We start from the raw sequence: 21,200 nt of genomic DNA, 5'->3' as shown, positions 1-21,200 counted from the left end.
CGCTCTCTCTCTTCCCCCCACTCGCGCCCTCTCTTATCCCCACTCGCTCTCTCTCTTCCCCCCACTCGCGCTCTCTCTTCCCCCCACTCGCTCTCTCTCTTCCCCCCACTCGCTCTCTCTCTTCCCCCCACTCGCTCTCTCTCTTCCCCCCACTCGCTCTCTCTCTTCCCCCCACTCGCTCTCTCTCTTCCCCCCCACTCGCTCTCTCTCTTCCCCCCACCCGCTCCCTCTATTCCCCGCACTCGCTCTCTCTCTTCCCCCCACTCGCTCTCTCTCTGCCCCCCACTCGCACTCTCTCTTCACCCCACTCACTCTCTCTCTTCCCCCCAGTCGCTCTCTCTCTTCCCCCCACTCGCTCTCTCTCTTCCCCCCACTCGCTCTCTCTCTTCCCCCCACCCGCTCTCTCTCTTCCCCCCACCCGCTCTCTCTCTTCCCCCCACTCGCGCTCTCTCTTCCCCCACTCGCTCTCTCTCTTCCACCCACTCGCTCTCTCTCTTCCCCCCACTCGCTCTCTCTCTTCCCCCCACTCGCTCTCTCTCTTCCCCCCCACTCGCTCTCTCTCTTCCCCCCACTCGCTCTCTCTCTTCCCCCCCACTCGCTCTCTCTCTTCCCCCCACTCGCTCTCTCTCTTCCCCCACTCGCTCTCTCTCTTCCCCCCACTCGCTCTCTCTCTTCCCCCCACTCGCTCTCTCTCTTCCCCCCACTCGCTCTCTCTCTTCTCCCCACTCGCTCTCTCTCTTACCCCCACTCGCACTCTCTCTTCCCCCCACTCGCGCACTCTCTTCCCCCCACTCGCTCTCTCTCTTCCCCCCACTTGCTCTCTCTCTTCCCCCCACTCGCTCTCTCTCTTCCCCCCACTCGCTCTCTCTCTTCCCCCCACTCGCTCTCTCTCTTCCCCCCACTCGCGGTCTCTCTTCCCCCACTCGCTCTCTCTCTTCCCCCCACTCGCGCTCTCTCTTCCCCCCACTCTCTCTCTCTCTTCCCCCCACTCGCTCTCTCTCTTCCCCCCACTCACTCTCTCTCTTCCCCCACTCGCTCTCTCTCTTCCCCCCACTCGCTCTCTCTCTTCCCCCCACTCGCTCTCTCTCTTCCCCACACTCGCACTCTCTCTTCCCACCACTCGCACACTCTCTTCCCCCCACCCGCTCTCTCTCTTCCCCCCACTCGCTCTCTCTCTTCCCCCCACTCGCTCTCTCTCTTCCCCCCACTCGCGCTCTCTCTTCCCCCACTCGCTCTCTCTCTTCCCCCCACTCGCTCTCTCTCTTCCCCCCACTCGCTCTCTCTCTTCCCCCCACTCGCTCTCTCTCTTCCCCCCACTCGCTCTCTCTCTTCCCCCCCACTCGCTCTCTCTCTTCCCCCCACCCGCTCCCTCTATTCCCCGCACTCGCTCTCTCTCTTCCCCCCACTCGCTCTCTCTCTGCCCCCCACTCGCTCTCTCTCTTCACCCCACTCACTCTCTCTCTTCCCCCCACTCGCTCTCTCTCTTCCCCCCACTCGCTCTCTCTCTTCCCCCCACCCGCTCTCTCTCTTCCCCCCACCCGCTCTCTCTCTTCCCCCCACTCGCGCTCTCTCTTCCCCCACTCGCTCTCTCTCTTCCACCCACTCGCTCTCTCTCTTCCCCCCACTCGCTCTCTCTCTTCCCCCACTCGCTCTCTCTCTTCCCCCCACTCGCTCTCTCTCTTCCCCCCACTCGCTCTCTCTCTTCCCCCCCACTCGCTCTCTCTCTTCCCCCCACTCGCTCTCTCTCTTCCCCCCACTCGCTCTCTCTCTTCCCCCCACTCGCTCTCTCTCTTCCCCCACTCGCTCTCTCTCTTCCCCCCACTCGCTCTCTCTCTTCTCCCCACTCGCTCTCTCTCTTACCCCCACTCGCACTCTCTCTTCCCCCCACTCCGCACTCTCTTCCCCCCACTCGCTCTCTCTCTTCCCCCCACTTGCTCTCTCTCTTCCCCCCACTCGCTCTCTCTCTTCCCCCCACTCGCTCTCTCTCTTCCCCCCACTCGCTCTCTCTCTTCCCCCCACTCGCGGTCTCTCTTCCCCCCACTCGCTCTCTCTCTTCCCCCCACTCGCGCTCTCTCTTCCCCCCACTCTCTCTCTCTCTTCCCCCCACTCGCTCTCTCACTTCCCCCCACTCGCTCTCTCTCTTCCCCCCACTCGCTCTCTCTCTTCCCCCACTCGCTCTCTCTCTTCCCCCCACTCGCTCTCTCTCTTCCCCCCACTCGCTCTCTCTCTTCCCCACACTCGCACTCTCTCTTCCCACCACTCGCACTCTCTCTTCCCCCACCCGCTCTCTCTCTTCCCCCCACTCGCTCTCTCTCTTCCCCCCACTCGCTCTCTCTCTTCCCCCCACTCGCTCTCTCTCTTCCCCCACTTGCTCTCTCTCTTCCCCCCACTCGCGCCCTCTCTTATCCCCATTCGCTCTCTCTCTTCCCCCCACTCGCGCCCTCTCTTATCCCCATTCGCTCTCTCTCTTCCCCCCACTCGCTCTCTCTCTTCTCCCCACTCGCTCTCTCTCTTCCCCCCAGTCGCACACTCTCTTCCCCCCACTCGCTCTCTCTCTTCCCCCCACTCGCTCTCTCTCTTCCCCCAACTCGCTCTCTCTCTTCCCCCCACCCGCTCTCTCTCTTCCCCCCACTCGCGCTCTCTCTTCCCCCCACTCGCTCTCTCTCTTCCCCCCACTCGCTCTCTCTCTTCCCCCCACTCGCTCTCCCTCTTCCCCCCACTCGCTCTCTCTCTTCCCCCACTCGCTCTCTCTCTTCCCCCCACTCGCTCTCTCTCTTCCCCCCCACTTGCTCTCTCTCTTCCCCCACCCGCTCTCTCTCTTCCCCCCACTCGCTCTCTCTCTTCTCCCCACTCGCTCTCTCTCTGCCCCCCACTCGCTCTCTCTATTCACCCCACTCACTCTCTCTCTTCCCCCCACTCGTTCTCTCTCTTCCCCCACTCGCTCTCTCTCTTCCCCCACTCGCTCTCTCTCTTCCTCCCACTCGCGCTCTCTCTTCCCCCCACTCACTCTCTCTCTTCCCCCCACTCGCTCACTTTCTTCCCCCACTCGCTCTCTCTCTTCCCCCCACTCGCACTCTCTCTTCCCCCACTCGCTCTCTCTCTTCCCCCCACTCACTCTCTCTCTTCCCCCCACTCGCTCTCTCTCTTCCCCCCACTCGCTCTCTCTCTTCCCCCCACTCGCGCTCTCTCCTCCCCCCACTCACTCTCTCTCTTCCCCCCACTCACTCTCTCTCTTCCCCCCAAGCGCTCTCTCTCTTCCCCCCCAGTCGCTCTCTCTCTTCCCCCCACTCGCTCTCTCTCTTCCCCCCACTCGCGCTCTCTCTTCCCCCCACTCACGCTCTCTGTTCCCCCCAATCGCTCTCTCTCTTCCCCCCCAGTCGCTCACTCTCTTCCCCCCCACTCACTCTCTCTCTTCCCCCCACTCGTGCTCTCTCTTCCCCCCACTCACTCTCTCTCTTCCCCCCAGTCACTCTCTCTCTTCCCCCCACTCGCTCTCTCTCTTCCCCATACTCACTCTCTCTCTTCCCCCCACTCACTCTCTCTCTTCCCCCCACTCGCTCTCTCTCTTCCCCCCACTCACTCTCTCTCTTCCCCTCACTCGCTCTCTCTCTTCCCCCCACTCGCTCTCTCTCTTCCCCCCACTCGCTCTCTCTCTTCCCCCCACTCGCGCTCTCTCCTCCCCCCACTCACTCTCTCTCTTCCCCCCCACTCGCGCTCTCTCTTCCCCCCACTCACTCTCTCTCTTCCCCCCACTCACTCTCTCTCTTCCCCCCACTCGCTCTCTCTCTTCCCCCCCAGTCACTCTCTCTCTTCCCCCCACTCGCTCTCTCTCTTCCCCCCACTCGCGCTCTCTCTTCCCCCCACGCACTCACTCTCTTCCCCCCACTCGCTCTCTCTCTTCCCCCCCAGTCGCTCACTCTCTTCCCCCCCACTCACTCTCTCTCTTCCCCCCACTCGCGCTCTCTCTTCCCCCCACTCACTCTCTCTCTTCCCCCCAGTCACTATCTCTCTTCCCCCCACTCGCTCTCTCTCTTCCCCCCACTCACTCTCTCTCTTCCCCCCACTCGCTCTCTCTCTTCCCCCCACTCGCTCTCTCTCTTCCCCCCACTCGCTCTCTCTCTTCACCCCCACTCGCGCTCTCTCTTCCCCCCACTCGCTCTCTCTCTTCCCCCCACTCGCGCTCTCTCTTCCCCCCACTCGCTCTCTCACTTCCCCCCACTCGCTCTCTCTCTTCCCACCACTCGCGCTCTCTCTTCCCCCCACTCGCTCTCTCTCTTCCCCCCACTCGCGCTCTCTCTTCCCCCCACTCGCTCTCTCTCTTCCCCCCACTCGCGCTCTCTCTTCCCCCCACTCACTCTCTCTCTTCCCCCCACTCGCTCTCTCTCTTCCCCCCACTCACTCTCTCTCTTCCCCCCACTCGCTCTCTCTCTTCCCCCCACTCGCTCTCTCTCTTCCCCCCACTCGCTCTCTCTCTTCCCCCCACTCGCTCTCTCTCTTCCCCCCACTCGCTCTCTCTCTTCCCCCCACTCGCACTCTCTCTTCCCCCCACTCGCACTCTCTCTTCCCCCCACTCGATCTCTCTCTACCCCCCACTCACTCGCTCTCTTCCCCCCACTCGCTCTCTCTCTTCCCCCCACTCGCTCTCTCTCTTCCCCCCACTCGCTCTCTCTCTTCCCCCCACTCGCGCCCTCTCTTATCCCCTCTCGCTCTCTCTCTTCCCCCCACTCGCGCTCTCTCTTCCCCCCACTCACTCACTCTCTTCCCCCACTCGCTCTCTCTCTTCCCCCCACTCACTCTCTCTCTTCCCCCCACTCGCTCTCTCTCTTCCCCCCACTCGCTCTCTCTCTTCCCCCCACTCGTGCTCTCTGCTCTCCCCACTCACTCTCTCCCTTCCCCCCACTCGCGCTCTCTCTTCCCCCCACTCACTCTCTCTCTTCCCCCCACTCACTCTCTCTCTTCCCCCCAAGCTCTCTCTCTCTTCCCCCCCAGTCGCTCTCTCTCTTCCCCCCACTCGCTCTCTCTCTTCCCCCCACTCGCGCTCTCTCTTCCCCCCACTCGCTCTCTCTCTCCCCCCCACTCGCTCTCTCTCTTCCCCCCACACATGCTCTCTCTTCCCCCCACTCACTCTCTCTCTTCCCCCCACTCGCTCTCTCTCTTCCCCCCCAGTCGCTCACTCTCTTCCCCCCACTCACTCTCTCTCTTCCCCCCACTCGCGCTCTCTCTTCCCCCCACTCACTCTCTCTCTTCCCCCCAGTCACTCTCTCTCTTCCCCCCACTCGCTCTCTCTCTTCCCCATACTCACTCTCTCTCTTCCCCCCACTCACTCTCTCTCTTCCCCCCACTCGCTCTCTCTCTTCCCCCCACTCACTCTCTCTCTTCCCCCCACTCGCTCTCTCTCTTCCCCCCACTCGCTCTCTCTCTTCCCCCCACTCGCTCTCTCTCTTCCCCCCACTCGCTCTCTCTCTTCCCCCCACTCGCGCTCTCTCCTCCCCCCACTCACTCTCTCTCTTCCCCCCACTCGCGCTCTCTCTTCCCCCCACTCACTCTCTCTCTTCCCCCCACTCACTCTCTCTCTTCCCCCCACTCGCTCTCTCTCTTCCCTCCCAGTCGCTCTCTCTCTTCCCCCCACTCGCTCTCTCTCTTCCCCCCACTCGCGCTCTCTCTTCCCCCCACTCGCTCTCTCTCTCCCCCCACTCGCTCTCTCTCTTCCCCCCACTCGCGCTCTCTCTTCCCCCCACGCACTCTCTCTCTTCCCCCCACTCGCTCTCTCTCTTCCCCCCCAGTCGCTCACTCTCTTCCCCCCCACTCACTCTCTCTCTTCCCCCCACTCGCTCTCTCTCTTCCCCCCACTCACTCTCTCTCTTCCCCCCACTCGCTCTCTCTCTTCCCCCCACTCGCTCTCTCTCTTCCCCCCACTCGCTCTCTCTCTTCCCCCCACTCGCTCTCTCTCTTCCCCTCACTCGCTCTCTCTCTTCCCCCCACTCGCTCTCTCTCTTCCCCCCACTCGCGCTCTCTCTTCCCCCCACTCGCTCTCTCTCTTCCCCCCACTCGCGCTCTCTCTTCCCCCCACTCGCTCTCTCTCTTCCCCCCACTCGCTCTCTCTCTTCCCCCCACTCGCGCTCTCTCTTCCCCCCACTCGCTCTCTCTCTTCCCCCTACTCGCGCTCTCTCTTCCCCCCACTCGCTCTCTCTCTTCCTCCCACTCGCACTCTCTCTTCCCCCCACTCACTCTCTCTCTTCCTCCCACTCGCTCTCTCTCTTCCCCCCACTCACTCTCTCTCTTCCCCCAATCGCTCTCTCTCTTCCCCCCACTCGCACTCTCTCTTCCCCCCACTCGCACTCTCTCTTCCCCCCACTCGATCTCTCTCTACCCCCCACTCACTCGCTCTCTTCCCCCCACTCGCTCTCTCTCTTCCCCCCACTCGCTCTCTCTCTTCCCCCCACTCGCTCTCTCTCTTCCCCCCACTCGCGCCCTCTCTTATCCCCTCTCGCTCTCTCTCTTCCCCCCACTCGCGCTCTCTCTTCCCCCCACTCACTCACTCTCTTCCCCCACTCGCTCTCTCTCTTCCCCCCACTCACTCTCTCTCTTCCCCCCACTCGCGCTCTCTCTTCCCCCCACTCGCTCTCTCTCTTCCCCCCACTCGCTCTCTCTCTTCCCCCCACTCGCGCTCTCTCTTCCCCCCACTCGCTCTCTCTCTTCCCCCTACTCGCGCTCTCTCTTCCCCCCACTCGCTCTCTCTCTTCCCCCCACTCGCTCTCTCTCTTCCCCCCACTCGCTCTCTCTCTTCCCCCCACTCGCTCTCTCTCTTCCCCCCACTCGCACTCTCTCTTCCCCCCACTCGCACTCTCTCTTCCCCCCACTCGATCTCTCTCTACCCCCCACTCACTCGCTCTCTTCCCCCCACTCGCTCTCTCTCTTCCCCCCACTCGCTCTCTCTCTTCCCCCCACTCGCTCTCTCTCTTCCCCCCACTCGCGCCCTCTCTTATCCCCTCTCGCTCTCTCTCTTCCCCCCACTCACGCTCTCTCTTCCCCCCACTCACTCACTCTCTTCCCCCACTCGCTCTCTCTCTTCCCCCCACTCACTCTCTCTCTTCCCCCCACTCGCTCTCTCTCTTCCCCCCACTCGCTCTCTCTCTTCCCCCCACTCGTGCTCTCTGCTCTCCCCACTCACTCTCTCCCTTCCCCCCACTCGCGCTCTCTCTTCCCCCCACTCACTCTCTCTCTTCCCCCCACTCACTCTCTCTCTTCCCCCCAAGCTCTCTCTCTCTTCCCCCCCAGTCGCTCTCTCTCTTCCCCCCACTCGCTCTCTCTCTTCCCCCCACTCGCGCTCTCTCTTCCCCCCACTCGCTCTCTCTCTCCCCCCCACTCGCTCTCTCTCTTCCCCCCACACATGCTCTCTCTTCCCCCCACTCACTCTCTCTCTTCCCCCCACTCGCTCTCTCTCTTCCCCCCCAGTCGCTCACTCTCTTCCCCCCACTCACTCTCTCTCTTCCCCCCACTCGCGCTCTCTCTTCCCCCCACTCACTCTCTCTCTTCCCCCCAGTCACTCTCTCTCTTCCCCCCACTCGCTCTCTCTCTTCCCCATACTCACTCTCTCTCTTCCCCCCACTCACTCTCTCTCTTCCCCCCACTCGCTCTCTCTCTTCCCCCCACTCACTCTCTCTCTTCCCCCCACTCGCTCTCTCTCTTCCCCCCACTCGCTCTCTCTCTTCCCCCCACTCGCTCTCTCTCTTCCCCCCACTCGCTCTCTCTCTTCCCCCCACTCGCGCTCTCTCCTCCCCCCACTCACTCTCTCTCTTCCCCCACTCGCGCTCTCTCTTCCCCCCACTCACTCTCTCTCTTCCCCCCACTCACTCTCTCTCTTCCCCCCACTCGCTCTCTCTCTTCCCTCCCAGTCGCTCTCTCTCTTCCCCCCACTCGCTCTCTCTCTTCCCCCCACTCGCGCTCTCTCTTCCCCCCACTCGCTCTCTCTCTCTCCCCCCACTCGCTCTCTCTCTTCCCCCCACTCGCGCTCTCTCTTCCCCCCACGCACTCTCTCTCTTCCCCCCACTCGCTCTCTCTCTTCCCCCCCAGTCGCTCACTCTCTTCCCCCCCACTCACTCTCTCTCTTCCCCCCACTCGCTCTCTCTCTTCCCCCCACTCACTCTCTCTCTTCCCCCCACTCGCTCTCTCTCTTCCCCCACTCGCTCTCTCTCTTCCCCCCACTCGCTCTCTCTCTTCCCCCCACTCGCTCTCTCTCTTCCCCTCACTCGCTCTCTCTCTTCCCCCCACTCGCTCTCTCTCTTCCCCCCACTCGCGCTCTCTCTTCCCCCACTCGCTCTCTCTCTTCCCCCCACTCGCGCTCTCTCTTCCCCCCACTCGCTCTCTCTCTTCCCCCACTCGCTCTCTCTCTTCCCCCCACTCGCGCTCTCTCTTCCCCCCACTCGCTCTCTCTCTTCCCCCTACTCGCGCTCTCTCTTCCCCCCACTCGCTCTCTCTCTTCCTCCCACTCGCACTCTCTCTTCCCCCACTCACTCTCTCTCTTCCTCCCACTCGCTCTCTCTCTTCCCCCCCCTCCCCCCCACTCCCTCTCTCTTCCCCACCTCTCTCTCTTCCCCCAATCGCTCTCTCTCTTCCCCCCACTCGCTCTCTCTCTTCCCCCCACTCGCTCTCTCTCTTCCCCCCACTCGCTCTCTCTCTTCCCCACTCGCACTCTCTCTTCCCCCACTCGCGCTCTCTCTTCCCCCCACTCGCTCTCTCTCTTCCCCCCACTCGCTCGCTTCTCTTCCCCCCACTCGCTCTCTCTCTTCCCCCCACTCGCTCTCTCTCTTCCCCCCACTCGCTCTCTCTCTTCCGCCACTCGCGCCCTCTCTTATCCCCACTCGCTCTCTCTCTTCCCCCCACCCGCTCCCTCTATTCCCCCTACTCGCGCTCTCTCTTCCCCCCACTCGCGCCCTCTCTTATCCCCACTCGCGCTCTCTCTTCCCCCCACTCGCTCTCTCTCTTCCCCCTACTCGCGCTCTCTCTTCCCCCCACTCGCTCTCTCTCTTCCCCCCACTCGCGCCCTCTCTTATCCCCACTTGCTCTCTCTCTTCCCCCCACTCGCGCTCTCTCTTCCCCCACTCACTCTCTCTCTTCCCCCCACTCGCTCTCTCTCTTCCCCCCACTCGCTCTCTCTCTTCCCCCCACTCGCTCTCTCTCTTCCCCCCACTCGCTCTCTCTCTTCCCCCCCACTCGCTCTCTCTCTTCCCCCCACCCGCTCCCTCTATTCCCCGCACTCGCTCTCTCTCTTCCCCCCACTCGCTCTCTCTCTGCCCCCCACTCGCTCTCTCTCTTCACCCCACTCACTCTCTCTCTTCCCCCCAGTCGCTCTCTCTCTTCCCCCCACTCGCTCTCTCTCTTCCCCCCACTCGCTCTCTCTCTTCCCCCCACTCGCGCTCTCTCTTCCCCCACTCACTCTCTCTCTTCCCCCCAGTCGCTCTCTCTCTTCCCCCCACTCGCTCTCTCTCTTCCCCCCACTCGCTCTCTCTCTTCCCCCCACTCGCTCTCTCTCTTCCCCCCCACTCGCTCTCTCTCTTCCCCCCACTCGCTCTCTCTCTTCCCCCCACTCGCTCTCTCTCTTCTCCCCACTCGCTCTCTCTCTTACCCCCACTCGCACTCTCTCTTCTCCCCACTCGCGCACTCTCTTCCCCCCACTCGCTCTCTCTCTTCCCCCCACTTGCTCTCTCTCTTCCCCCCACTCGCTCTCTCTCTTCCCCCCACTCGCGGTCTCTCTTCCCCCCACTCGCTCTCTCTCTTCCCCCCACTCGCGGTCTCTCTTCCCCCCACTCGCTCTCTCTCTTCCCCCCACTCGCGCTCTCTCTTCCCCCCACTCCCTCTCTCTCTTCCCCCCACTCGCTCTCTCTCTTCCCCCCACTCACTCTCTCTCTTCCCCCCACTCGCTCTCTCACTTCCCCCCACTCGCTCTCTCTCTTCCCCCCACTCGCTCTCTCTCTTCCCCCCACTCGCTCTCTCTCTTCCCCCCACTCGCACTCTCTCTTCCCACCACTCGCGCTCTCTCTTCCCCCCACCCGCTCTCTCTCTTCCCCCCACTCGCTCTCTCTCTTCCCCCCACTCGCTCTCTCTCTTCCCCCCACTCGCTCTCTCTCTTCCCCCACTCGCTCTCTCTCTTCCCCCCACTCGCGCCCTCTCTTATCCCCATTCGCTCTCTCTCTTCCCCCCACTCGCGCTCTCTCTTCCCCCCACTCACTCTCTCTCTTCCCCCCACTCGCTCTCTCTCTTCCCCCCACTCGCTCTCTCTCTTCCCCCCACTCGCTCTCTCTCTTCCCCCCACTCGCTCTCTCTCTTCCCCCCCACTCGCTCTCTCTCTTCCACCCACCCGCTCTCTCTCTTCCCCGCACTCGCTCTCTCTCTTCCCCCCACTCGCTCTCTCTCTGCCCCCCACTCGCTCTCTCTCTGCACCCCACTCGCTCTCTCTCTTCCCCCCAGTCGCTCTCACTCTTCCCCCCACTCGCTCTCTCTCTTCCCCCCACTCGCTCTCTCTCTTCCCCCCACCCGCTCTCTCCCTTCCCCCCACCCGCTCTCTCTCTTCCCCCCACTCGCGCTCTCTCTTCCCCCACTCGCTCTCTCTCTTCCACCCACTCGCTCTCTCTCTTCCCCCCACTCGCTCTCTCTCTTCCCCCCACTCGCTCTCTCTCTTCCCCCCACTCGCTCTCTCTCTTCCACCCACTCGCTCTCTCTCTTCCCCCCCACTCGCTCTCTCTCTTCCCCCACCAGATCTCTCTCTTCCCCCCACTCGCTCACTCTCTTCCCCCCACTCGCTCTCTCTCTGCCCCCCACTCGCTCTCTCTCTTCACCCCACTCACTCTCTCTCTTCCCCCACTCATTCTCTCTCTTCCCCCACTCGCTCTCTCTCTTCCCCCACTCGCTCTCTCTCTTCCCCCCACTCACTCTCTCTCTTCCCCCCACTCGCTCTCTCTCTTCCCCCCACTCGCTCTCTTTCTTCCCCCACTCGCTCTCTCTCTTCCCCCCACTCGCACTCTCTCTTCCCCCACTCGCTCTCTCTCTTCCCCCCACTCACTCTCTCTCTTCCCCCCACTCGCTCTCTCTCTTCCCCCCACTCGCTCTCTCTCTTCCCCCCACTCGCGATCTCTCCTCCCCCCACTCACTCTCTCTCTTCCCCCCACTCGCGCTCTCTCTTCCCCCCACTCACTCTCTCTCTTCCCACCACTCACTCTCTCTCTTCCCCCCACTCGCTCTCTCTCTTCCCCCCACTCGCTCTCTCTCTTCCCCCCACTGGCGCTCTCTCCTCCCCCCACTCGCTCTCTCTCTTCCCCCCACTCGCGCTCCCTCTTCCCCCCACTCACTCTCTCTCTTCCCCCCACTCACTCTCTCTCTTCCCCCCCAGTCGCTCACTCTCTTCCCCCCCACTCACTCTCTCTCTTCCCCCCACTCGCGCTCTCTCTTCCCCCCACTCACTCTCTCTCTTCCCCCCAGTCACTCTCTCTCTTCCCCCCACTCGCTCTCTCTCTTCCCCCCACTCACTCTCTCTCTTCACCCCACTCGCTCTCTCTCTTCCCCCCACTCGCTCTCTCTCTTCCCCCCACTCGCTCTCTCTCTTCCCCCCACTCGCTCTCTCTCTTCCCCCCACTCGCGCTCTCTCTTCCCCCCACTCGCTCTCTCTCTTCCCCCCACTCGCGCTCTCTCTTCCCCCACTCACTCTCTCTCTTCCCCCCACTCACTCTCTCTCTTCCCCCCACTCGCTCTCTCTCTTCCCCCCCAGTCGCTCTCTCTCTTCCCCCCACTCGCTCTCTCTCTTCCCCACACTCGTGCTCTCTCTTCCCCCCACTCGCTCTCTCTCTCCCCCCCACTCGCTCTCTCTCTTCCCCCCACTCGCGCTCTCTCTTCCCCCCACTCACTCTCTCTCTTCCCCCCACTCGCTCTCTCTCTTCCCCCCACTCGCTCTCTCTCTTCCCCCACTCGCTCTCTCTCTTCCCCCCACTCACTCTCTCTCTTCCCCCCCACTCGCTCTCTCTCTTCCCCCCACCCGCTCTCTCTCTTCCCCCCACTCGCTCTCTCTCTTCCCCCCACTCGCTCTCTCTCTGCCCCCCACTCGCTCTCTCTCTTCACCCCACTCACTCTCTCTCTTCCCCCCAGTCGCTCTCTCTCTTCCCCCCACTCGCTCTCTCTCTTCCCCCCACTCGCGCTCTCCCTTCCCAACACTCACTCTCTCTCTTCCCCCCACTCGCTCTCTCTCTTCCCCCCACTCGCTCTCTCTCTTCCCCCCACTCGCTCTCTCTCTTCCCCCCACTCGCTCTCTCTCTTCCCCCCCACTGGCTCTCTCTCTTGCCCCCACCCGCTCTCTCTCTTCCCCCCACTCGCTCTCTCTCTTCCCCCCACTCGCTCTCGCTCTGCCCCCCACTCGCTCTCTCTCTTCACCCCACTCACTCTCTCTCTTCCCCCCAGTCGCACTCTCTCTTCCCCCCACTCGCTCTCTCTCTTCCCCCCACTCGCTCTCTCTCTTCCCCCAACTCGCTCTCTCTCTTCCCCCCACCCGCTCTCTCTCTTCCCCCCGCTCGCGCTCTCTCTTCCCCCCACTCGCTCTCTCTCTTCCCCCCACTCGCTCTCTCTCTTCCCCCCACTCGCTCTCTCTCTTCCTCCCACTCGCTCTCTCTCTTACCCCCACTCGCTCTCTCTCTTCCCCCCACTCGCTCTCGCTCTGCCCCCCACTCGCTCTCTCTCTTCACCCCACTCACTCTCTCTCTTCCCCCCAGTCGCACTCTCTCTTCCCCCCACTCGCTCTCTCTCTTCCCCCCACTCGCTCTCTCTCTTCCCCCCACTCGCTCTCTCTCTTCCCCCCACTCGCTCTCTCTCTTCCCCCCCACTCGCTCTCTCTCTTCCCCCCACCCGCTCTCTCTCTTCCCCCCACTCGCTCTCTCTCTTCCCCCCACTCGCTCTCTCTCTGCCCCCACTCGCTCTCTCTCTTCACACCACTCACTCTCTCTCTTCCCCCCAGTCGCTCTCTCTCTTCCCCCCACTCGCTCTCTCTCTTCCCCCCACTCGCTCTCTCTCTTCCCCCCACCCGCTCTCTCTCTTCCCCCCACCCGCTCTCTCTCTTCCCCCCACTCGAGCTCTCTCTTCCCCCACTCGCTCTCTCTCTTCCACCCACTCGCCCTCTCTCTTCCCCCCACTCGCTCTCTCTCTTCCCCCCACTCGCTCTCTCTCTTCCCCCCACTCGTTCTCTCTCTTCCACCCACTCGCTCTCTCTCTTCCCCCCCACTCGCTCTCTCTCTTCCCCCACCCGCTCTCTCTCTTCCCCCCACTCGCTCTCTCTCTTCCCCCCACTTGCTCTCTCTCTGCCCCCCACTCGCTCTCTCTCTTCACCCCACTCACTCTCTCTCTTCCCCCCACTCGTTCTCTCTCTTCCCCCACTCGCTCTCTCTCTTCCCCCACTCGCTCTCTCTCTTCCCCCCACTCACTCTCTCTCTTCCCCCCACTCGCTCTCTCTCTTCCCCCCACTCGCACTCTTTCTTCCCCCACTCGCTCTCTCTCTTCCCCCCACTCGCACTCTCTCTTCCCCCACTCGCTCTCTCTCTTCCCCCCACTCACTCTCTCTCTTCCCCCCACTCGCTCTCTCTCTTCCCCCCACTCGCTCTCTCTCTTCCCCCCACTCGCGCTCTCTCCTCCCCTCACTCACTCTCTCTCTTCCCCCCACTCGCGCTCTCTCTTCCCCCACTCACCCTCTCTCTTCCCCCCACTCACTCTCTCTCTTCCCCCCATTCGCTCTCTCTCTTCCCCCCCAGTCGCTCTCTCTCTTCCCTCCACTCGCTCTCTCTCTTCCCCCCACTCGCTCTCTCTCTTCCCCCCACTCGCTCTCTCTCTCCCCCCCACTCGCTCTCTCTCTTCCCCCCACTCGCGCTCTCTCTTCCCCCCACTCACTCTCTCTCTTCCCCCCACTCACTCTCTCTCTTCCCCCCCAGTCGCTCACTCTCTTCCCCCCCACTCACACTCTCTCTTCCCCCCACTCGCGCTCTATCTTCCCCCCACTCACTCTCTCTCTTCCCCCCACTCGCGCTCTCTCTTCCCCCCACTGGCTCTCTCTCTCCCCCCCACTCGCTCTCTCTCTTCCCCCCACTCGCGCTCTCTCTTCCCCCCACTCACTCTCTCTCTTCCCCCCACTCGCTCTCTCTCTACCCCCCACTCGCTCTCTTTCTTCCCCCCCAGTCGCTCTCTCTCTTCCCCCCCACTCACTCTCTCTCTTCCCCCCACTCGCTCTCTCTCTTCCCCCCACTCACTCTCTGTCTTCCCCCCACTCACTCTCTCTGTTCCCCCCACTCGCTCTCTCTCTTCCCCCCACTCACTCTCTCCCTTCCCCCCACTCACTCTCTCTCTTCCCCCCACTCGCTCTCTCTCTTCCCCCCACTCGCTCTCTCTCTTCCCCCCACTCGCTCTCTCTCTTCCCCCCACTCGCTCTCTCTCTTCCCCCCACTCGCTCTCTCTCTTCCCCCCACTCGCTCTCTCTCTTCCCCCCCCACTCGCTCTCTCTCTTCCCCCCACTCGCTCTCTCTCTTCCCCCCACTCGCTCTCTCTCTTCCCCCCACTCGCTCTCTCTCTTCCCCCCACTCGCTCTCTCTCTTCCCCCCACTCGCTCTCTCTCTTCCCCCCACTCGCTCTCTCTCTTCCCCCCACTCGCACTCTCTCTTCCCCCCACTCGCGCACTCTCTTCCCCCCACTCGCTCTCTCTCTTCCCCCCACTAGCTCTCTCTCTTCCCCCCACTCGCTCTCTCTCTTCCCCCCACTCGCTCTCTCTCTTCCCCCACTCGCTCTCTCTCTTCCCCCCACTCGCGCCCTCTCTTATCCCCACTCGCTCTCTCTCTTCCCCCCACTCACGCTCTCTCTTCCCCCCACTCACTCTCTCTCTTCCCCCCACTCGCTCACTCTCTTCCCCCCACTCGCTCTCTCTCTTCCCCCCACTCGCTCTCTCTCTTCCCCCCACTCGCTCTCTCTCTTCCCCCCCACTCGCTCTCTCTCTTCCCCCCACCCGCTCTCTCTCTTCCCCCCACTCGCTCTCTCTCTTCCCCCCAGTCGCTCTCTCTCTTCCCCCCACTCGCTCTCTCTCTTCCCCCCTCTCGCTCTCTCTCTTCCCCCCACCCGCTCTCTCTCTTCCCCCCACCCGCTCTCTCTCTTCCCCCCACTCGTGCTCTCTCTTCCCCCACTCGCTCTCTCTCTTCCACCCACTCGCTCTCTCCCTTCCCCCCACTCGCTCTCTCTCTACCCCCCACTCGCTCTCTCTCTTCCCCCCACTCGCTCTCTCTCTTCCACCCACTCGCTCTCTCTCTTCCCCCCCACTCGCTCTCTCTCTTCCCCCACCCGCTCTCTCTCTTCCCCCCACTCGCTCTCTCTCTTCCCCCCACTCGCTCTCACTCTGCCACCCCCTCGCTCTCTCTCTTCACCCCACTCACTCTCTCTCTTCCCCCCACTCGTTCTCTCTCTTCCCCCACTCGCTCACTCTCTTCCCCCACTCGCTCTCTCTCTTCCCCCCACTCACTCTCTCTCTTCCCCCCACTCGCTCTCTCTCTTCCCCCCACTCGCTCTCTTTCTTCCCCCACTCGCTCTCTCTCTTCCCCCCACTCGCACTCTCTCTTCCCCCACTCGCTCTCTCTCTTCCCCCCGCTCACTCTCTCTCTTCCCCCCACTCGCTCTCTCTCTTCACCCCCAGTCGCTCTCTCTCTTCCCTCCACTCGCTCTCTGTCTTCCCCCCCACTCGCGCTCTCTCTTCCCCCCACTCGCTCTCTCTCTCCCCCCCACTCGCTCTCTCTCTTCCCCCCACTCGCGCTCTCTCTCCCCCCCACTCGCTCTCTCTCTTCCCCCCACTCGCGCACTCTCTTCCCCCCACTCGCTCTCTTTCTTCCCCCACTCGCTCTCTCTCTTCCCCCCACTCGCACTCTCTCTTCCCCCACTCGCTCTCTCTCTTCCCCCCGCTCACTCTCTCTCTTCCCCCCACTCGCTCTCTCTCTTCCCCCCACTCGCTCTCTCTCTTCCCCCCATTCGCTCTCTCTCTTCACCCCCAGTCGCTCTCTCTCTTCCCTCCACTCGCTCTCTGTCTTCCCCCCACTCGCGCTCTCTCTTCCCCCCACTCGCTCTCTCTCTCCCCCCCACTCGCTCTCTCTCTTCCCCCCACTCGCGCTCTCTCTTCCACCCCACTCACTCTCTCTCTTCCCCCCACTCGCTCTCTCTCTTCCCCCCCAGTCGCTCACTCTCTTCCCCCCCACTCACTCTCTCTCTTCCCCCCACTCGCGCTCTCTCTTCCCCCCACTCACTCTCTCTCTTCCCCCCACTCGCGCTCTCTCTTCCCCCCACTCGCTCTCTCTCTCCCCCCCACTCACTCTCTCTCTTCCCCCCACTCGCGCTCTCTCTTCCCCCCACTCACTCTCTCTCTTCCCCCCACTCGCTCTCTCTCTTCCCCCCACTCGCTCTCTTTCTTCCCCCCCAGTCGCTCTCTCTCTTCCCCCCCACTCACTCTCTCTCTTCCCCCCACTCGCGCTCTCTCTTCCCCCCACTCACTCTCTCTCTTCCCCCCACTCACTCTCTCTGTTCCCCCCACTCACTCGCTCTCTTCCCCCCACTCACTCTCTCCCTTCCCCCCACTCACTCTCTCTCTTCCCCCCACTCGCTCTCTCTCTTCCCCCCACTCACTCTCTCTCTTCCCCCCACTCGCTCTCTCTCTTCCCCCCACTCGCTCTCTCTCTTCCCCCCACTCGCTCTCTCTCTTCCCCCCACTCGCTCTCTCTCTTCCCCCCACTCGCTCTCTCTCTTCCCCCCCACTCGCTCTCTCTCTTCCCCCCACTCGCTCTCTCTCTTCCCCCCACTCGCTCTCTCTCTTCCCCCCACTCCCTCTCTCTCTTCCCCCCACTCGCTCTCTCTCTTCCCCCCACTCGCTCTCTCTCTTCCCCCCACTCGCTCTCTCACTTCCCCCCACTCGCTCTCTCTCTTCCCCCCCACTCGCTCTCTCTCTTCCCCCCACTCGCTCTCTCTCTTCCCCCCACTCGCTCTCTCTCTTCCCCCCACTCCCTCTCTCTCTTCCCCCCACTCGCTCTCTCTCTTCCCCCCACTCGCTCTCTCTCTTCCCCCCACTCGCTCTCTCTCTTCCCCCCACTCGCACTCTCTCTTCCCCCCACTCGCGCACTCTCTTCCCCCCACTCGCTCTCTCTCTTCCCCCCACTTGCTCTCTCTCTTCCCCCCACTCGCTCTCTCTCTTCCCCCCACTCGCTCTCTCTCTTCCCCCCACTCGCTCTCTCTCTTCCCCCCACTCGCGGTCTCTCTTCCCCCCACTTGCTCTCTCTCTTCCCCCCACTCGCGCTCTCTCTTCCCCCCACTCACTCTCTCTCTTCCCCCCACTCGCTCTCTCTGTTCCCCCCACTCTCTCTCTCTCTTCCCCCCACTCGCTCTCTCTCTTCCCCCCACTCGCTCTCTCTCTTCCCCCCACTCGCTCTCTCTCTTCCCCCCACTCGCTCTCTCTCTTCCCCCCACTCGCACTCTCTCTTCCCACCACTCGCGCTCTCTCTTCCCCCCACCCGCTCTCTCTCTTCCCCCCACTCGCTCTCTCTCTTCCCCCCACTCGCTCTCTCTCTTCCCCCCACTCGCTCTCTCTCTTCCCCCACTCGCTCTCTCTCTTCCCCCACTCGCGCCCTCTCTTATCCCCACTCGCTCTCTCTCTTCCCCCCACTCGCGCTCTCTCTTCCCCCCACTCGCTCTCTCTCTTCCCCCCACTCGCTCTCTCTCTTCCCCCCCACTCGCTCTCTCTCTTCCCCCCACCCGCTCCCTCTATTCCCCGCACTCGCTCTCTCTCTTCCCCCCACTCGCTCTCTCTCTGCCCCCCACTCGCACTCTCTCTTCACCCCACTCACTCTCTCTCTTCCCCCCAGTCGCTCTCTCTCTTCCCCCCACTCGCTCTCTCTCTTCCCCCCACTCGCTCTCTCTCTTACCCCCACTCGCTCTCTCTCTTCCCCCCACTCGCTCTCGCTCTGCCCCCCACTCGCTCTCTCTCTTCACCCCACTCACTCTCTCTCTTCCCCCAGTCGCACTCTCTCTTCCCCCCACTCGCTCTCTCTCTTCCCCCCACTCGCTCTCTCTCTTCCCCCCACTCGCTCTCTCTCTTCCCCCCACTCGCTCTCTCTCTTCCCCCCCACTCGCTCTCTCTCTTCCCCCCACCCGCTCTCTCTCTTCCCCCCACTCGCTCTCTCTCTTCCCCCCACTCGCTCTCTCTCTGCCCCCACTCGCTCTCTCTCTTCACACCACTCACTCTCTCTCTTCCCCCCAGTCGCTCTCTCTCTTCCCCCCACTCGCTCTCTCTCTTCCCCCCACTCGCTCTCTCTCTTCCCCCCACCCGCTCTCTCTCTTCCCCCCACCCGCTCTCTCTCTTCCCCCCACTCGAGCTCTCTCTTCCCCCACTCGCTCTCTCTCTTCCACCCACTCGCCCTCTCTCTTCCCCCACTCGCTCTCTCTCTTCCCCCCACTCGCTCTCTCTCTTCCCCCCACTCGTTCTCTCTCTTCCACCCACTCGCTCTCTCTCTTCCCCCCCACTCGCTCTCTCTCTTCCCCCACCCGCTCTCTCTCTTCCCCCCACTCGCTCTCTCTCTTCCCCCCACTTGCTCTCTCTCTGCCCCCCACTCGCTCTCTCTCTTCACCCCACTCACTCTCTCTCTTCCCCCCACTCGTTCTCTCTCTTCCCCCACTCGCTCTCTCTCTTCCCCCACTCGCTCTCTCTCTTCCCCCCACTCACTCTCTCTCTTCCCCCCACTCGCTCTCTCTCTTCCCCCCACTCGCACTCTTTCTTCCCCCACTCGCTCTCTCTCTTCCCCCCACTCGCACTCTCTCTTCCCCCACTCGCTCTCTCTCTTCCCCCCACTCACTCTCTCTCTTCCCCCCACTCGCTCTCTCTCTTCCCCCCACTCGCTCTCTCTCTTCCCCCCACTCGCGCTCTCTCCTCCCCTCACTCACTCTCTCTCTTCCCCCCACTCGCGCTCTCTCTTCCCCCACTCACTCTCTCTCTTCCCCCCACTCACTCTCTCTCTTCCCCCCATTCGCTCTCTCTCTTCCCCCCAGTCGCTCTCTCTCTTCCCTCCACTCGCTCTCTCTCTTCCCCCACTCGCTCTCTCTCTTCCCCCCACTCGCTCTCTCTCTCCCCCCCACTCGCTCTCTCTCTTCCCCCCACTCGCGCTCTCTCTTCCCCCCACTCACTCTCTCTCTTCCCCCCACTCACTCTCTCTCTTCCCCCCCAGTCGCTCACTCTCTTCCCCCCACTCACACTCTCTCTTCCCCCCACTCGCGCTCTCTCTTCCCCCCACTCACTCTCTCTCTTCCCCCCACTCACTCTCTCTCTTCCCCCCATTCGCTCTCTCTCTTCCCCCCCAGTCGCTCTCTCTCTTCCCTCCACTCGCTCTCTCTCTTCCCCCCACTCGCTCTCTCTCTTCCCCCCACTCGCTCTCTCTCTCCCCCCCACTCGCTCTCTCTCTTCCCCCCACTCGCGCTCTCTCTTCCCCCCACTCACTCTCTCTCTTCCCCCCACTCACTCTCTCTCTTCCCCCCCAGTCGCTCACTCTCTTCCCCCCCACTCACACTCTCTCTTCCCCCCACTCGCGCTCTCTCTTCCCCCCACTCACTCTCTCTCTTCCCCCACTCGCGCTCTCTCTTCCCCCCACTGGCTCTCTCTCTCCCCCCCACTCGCTCTCTCTCTTCCCCCCACTCGCGCTCTCTCTTCCCCCCACTCACTCTCTCTCTTCCCCCCACTCGCTCTCTCTCTACCCCCCACTCGCTCTCTTTCTTCCCCCCCAGTCGCTCTCTCTCTTCCCCCCCACTCACTCTCTCTCTTCCCCCCACTCGCGCTCTCTCTTCCCCCCACTCACTCTCTGTCTTCCCCCCACTCACTCTCTCTGTTCCCCCCACTCGCTCTCTCTCTTCCCCCCACTCACTCTCTCCCTTCCCCCCACTCACTCTCTCTCTTCCCCCCACTCGCTCTCTCTCTTCCCCCCACTCGCTCTCTCTCTTCCCCCCACTCGCTCTCTCTCTTCCCCCCACTCGCTCTCTCTCTTCCCCCCACTCGCTCTCTCTCTTCCCCCCACTCGCTCTCTCTCTTCCCCCCCACTCGCTCTCTCTCTTCCCCCCACTCCCTCTCTCTCTTCCCCCCACTCGCTCTCTCTCTTCCCCCCACTCGCTCTCTCTCTTCCCCCCACTCGCTCTCTCTCTTCCCCCCACTCGTACTCTCTCTTCCCCCCACTCGCGCACTCTCTTCCCCCCACTCGCTCTCTCTCTTCCCCCCACTAGCTCTCTCTCTTCCCCCCACTCGCTCTCTCTCTTCCCCCCACTCGCTCTCTCTCTTCCCCCACTCGCTCTCTCTCTTCCCCCCACTCGCGCCCTCTCTTATCCCCACTCGCTCTCTCTCTTCCCCCCACTCACGCTCTCTCTTCCCCCCACTCACTCTCTCTCTTCCCCCCACTCACTCACTCTCTTCCCCCCACTCGCTCTCTCTCTTCCCCCCACTCGCTCTCTCTCTTCCCCCCACTCGCTCTCTCTCTTCCCCCCCACTCGCTCTCTCTCTTCCCCCCACCCGCTCTCTCTCTTCCCCCCACTCGCTCTCTCTCTTCCCCCCACTCGCTCTCTCTCTGCCCCCCACTCGCTCTCTCTCTTCACCCAACTCACTCTCTCTCTTCCCCCCAGTCGCTCTCTCTCTTCCCCCCACTCGCTCTCTCTCTTCCCCCCTCTCGCTCTCTCTCTTCCCCCCACCCGCTCTCTCTCTTCCCCCCACCCGCTCTCTCTCTTCCCCCCACTCGTGCTCTCTCTTCCCCCACTCGCTCTCTCTCTTCCACCCACTCGCTCTCTCCCTTCCCCCCACTCGCTCTCTCTCTACCCCCCACTCGCTCTCTCTCTTCCCCCCCTCGCTCTCTCTCTTCCACCCACTCGCTCTCTCTCTTCCCCCCCACTCGCTCTCTCTCTTCCCCCACCCGCTCTCTCTCTTCCCCCCACTCGCTCTCTCTCTTCCCCCCACTCGCTCTCACTCTGCCACCCCCTCGCTCTCTCTCTTCACCCCACTCACTCTCTCTCTTCCCCCCACTCGTTCTCTCTCTTCCCCCACTCGCTCTCTCTCTTCCCCCACTCGCTCTCTCTCTTCCCCCCACTCACTCTCTCTCTTCCCCCCACTCGCTCTCTCTCTTCCCCCCACTCGC

Source organism: Somniosus microcephalus, unplaced genomic scaffold, assembly GCF_052327205.1.
Source record: "Somniosus microcephalus isolate GS21.2 unplaced genomic scaffold, FLI_Smic_1.0 unresolved_chr3, whole genome shotgun sequence".
NCBI classification, from domain to species: Eukaryota; Metazoa; Chordata; class Chondrichthyes; order Squaliformes; family Somniosidae; genus Somniosus; species Somniosus microcephalus.
This window is presented reverse-complemented; position numbering follows the sequence as displayed.